This window comes from Apis dorsata, unplaced genomic scaffold (genome assembly GCF_000469605.1).
Source record: "Apis dorsata unplaced genomic scaffold, Apis dorsata 1.3 scaffold_486, whole genome shotgun sequence".
In the NCBI taxonomy this organism is placed as follows: domain Eukaryota; kingdom Metazoa; phylum Arthropoda; class Insecta; order Hymenoptera; family Apidae; genus Apis; species Apis dorsata.
Genome location: NW_006263721.1, coordinates 1,049,959 through 1,052,837, shown reverse-complemented (window position 1 = coordinate 1,052,837; position 2,879 = coordinate 1,049,959). Strand labels below are relative to the sequence as shown.

Here is a 2,879-nt window from a genome sequence, read left to right as displayed (position 1 = left end):
TTTTTTATTTTCAGTTAAAAAAAATCAATTTTATTAAAAACATTATATATAAATATATAACTTTAATATATATAAAATTCTTTCTTAATTTTATTTTTAATTTTGTATCATAAATGGAAAATAAAATGTTTTAATATTAAATAGAAATAACTTATTGATAAATAAACACAGTTTAAACAACAATAATTTTAATTTTATACTTTGATTAAAAATACAAAAATTAAAAGTTATTAACTTATCAATGATTTTTGTTCTCTAATCTTTATAATATTTAACAATAATTTTAACATGTAAAACATATAAAATATAATTAATTAAGTTAATATTTTTATTAATATATAACATATTAAACTTTAACTATAACTACTAATATACATATAGAATATTAATATATTCGTGGAGCTTTTTTGGATTAATTTAATTGGTTAATTTTAATAATCAAACAACATTCAGTTGTTTATTTATTAAATTAAAAAAATTTATTAATTTATAAATTTGCGTTAAAAACGAAATGGAAAACTACTAAGACAAAACTAAACTAAGACATTCTATTTCATTTCTGTTATATTCTTTTCGCTCTGTTTTTGAATGATTAATCAAAATTGATTATAACTTAATAAATAAATCTCAACCAATATTTTTATGTATATAAGTTTCACATATATTCATTTTAATCTTTAGAATTAATTCTTCAAAATGAATTTTGATAAATTTAAATATAATTTAATTAAGTTAATTAATAAATTTTAAATATAAATTCATAATTAAATTTTATTATTTTAAATACTTTGTACATTGCTTATGAATGTTCAAATAAATAAATAGAAAAATTAAGAGATGATTTTAAAGATTAAAAAAAACACGAAAGTTAATATGTATAAATATAAAATATAACTTATTTTTCGAATTATAAATATTATAATTACATTATAAACAATTAAATTATAAACAATTTTGTACTAAACAAACTCATTATATCTACATTTCATTTAATCTAAAATAAAATTATTTGTAACTTAATAAAATAATTAATAAACTCAATAATCTACATTTTTGCATATCAATTTTCATATTTTATTTTAGTCTCTAGAATCATTTCTTAAATTTTCTATATTTCGTTCGAATTTTTTGTTCTTTTATCTAAATATTTTTCAAAGAATTATTATTTTTTATTTTTAATTCTTTTCTTTTTAGAACATTTTAGAATAAATATAATTTAATTTAAATATAATGTATATTTATATGTGTTATTTGGCAATATTTACTTAATCGCAAAAAAAAATGAAAATTATATTAATTTTGAGGATTAGTTTAAAACAATCAACATTGAAGGAAAAACAAGTATCTATGTCTCAGTTTTTATATCATATTTATGAACATATCGATATACTGTCAATGAATGGAAGACTCATGGAGTTAATCCTATAAAATACATTCAGTCACTGGGTCAAGGTTGGTTCATCGATCATATTCACAAGAAATAGTTAAAGTAATAACATTTATTATTTTATTTATTACTTTCACTTATTTATTACTTTCATATTCAATGTTATAGAGAACAGAAATGATTATAATAATTTCTATATACTATATTTCCCTATTAACCAATTAATTAATCATTGCATTATGGAGTTATTTATAATGAAATAATAAATAGAATTGGAATAATGTAAAACAAAGAAATATGAAAAGAAAAATAATTCATTAATAATAGAGATACTGTAATATGAGAATAATTTATCAAATAAAGACTATGCAACGATTATATAACAAAATAATTTGATTTTGAATATCTTATTTGATTTTGATGATAAAAAAAAATATTTAGATATAAATTGAATGATGCAAAAAAAATATAAAATATATAAAAAAATTTTAATGAATTCGTATAATTTTTAATGTATTAATTAATGCAATATGCTGTTTTCTACAAAAAAAAAATATTGATTATGACAATTTGTAAAGAATTAATTTAGAAAATATTTCTACATTTTTGGCACTTTTGATAAAAAAATAAAAAAACATAAAGAACTTATAAAAACTTATTATCTTAAATAATATAAGGAAATTATAAAAATAGATATTATAATTAAAGAATTATATATATAGATATTATAATTATAGATTATATATAGATTATATATATAAATGTTAATATTAAATGATAATTTGATACTAATTATTGCAAGAAAAATGAAAATTAATGAGACAATATTGAAAATATTGAAAATGTTAAATAATATTCTTAAAATAAATAAATGCATTTTATTAATTTTTTACAATTGTAATAGAATGTATAGATATACGTGATTCTATCGAATGATGTAAACAATAAAACAATTTTTAAAGGTATTTAAAAATTCGAAATTTAATTTATAAATATAAAACAAAAAAAAAAAAGAAAAAAAAAATGTATATATGACTGATATATTTATAATGCATCTTTCAATATTTTGATAAATTCAATTTTATTAAACTTTTTTGAAAAAATGTTATTTTAATGTCAAAATATAGTTTTAATTTAATATTTTAATGTTTTTTATTTTATTAAAATTTATTAAAATTTTTATTAAAATTTTATTAAATTTTTTTTAAAAAAATGTTATTATATATATAATGTCAAAATATAGTTTTAATTTAATATTTTAATGTTTTAAGTTAGCCTTTATAGAATCAAGTATGGTTTCTATATAAATTATATATATATTCATCATATTATATAGGATTCTAGTATAGAAGAAAATCAAATAATTTTATCAATATGTTTTTTAAATAATTCTGAATTAATAATTATTAAATTTAAAAATACATTATAACTCTTGTTCTACTTGTTTTTTATTTATTTATTTATTTATTTTTATTTATTTTAAAAAATAAAT

At 14.8% G+C, this 2,879-nt stretch overlaps 1 protein-coding gene across 1 annotated transcript in view; it reads right to left on the bottom strand.

Annotated features, from left to right (window-relative positions):
• The window catches only part of LOC102677018 (FERM domain-containing protein 5), a 65,811-nt gene that overhangs the window by 20,060 nt on the left and 42,872 nt on the right, over positions 1 to 2,879 (bottom strand). The window lies entirely within an intron of this gene.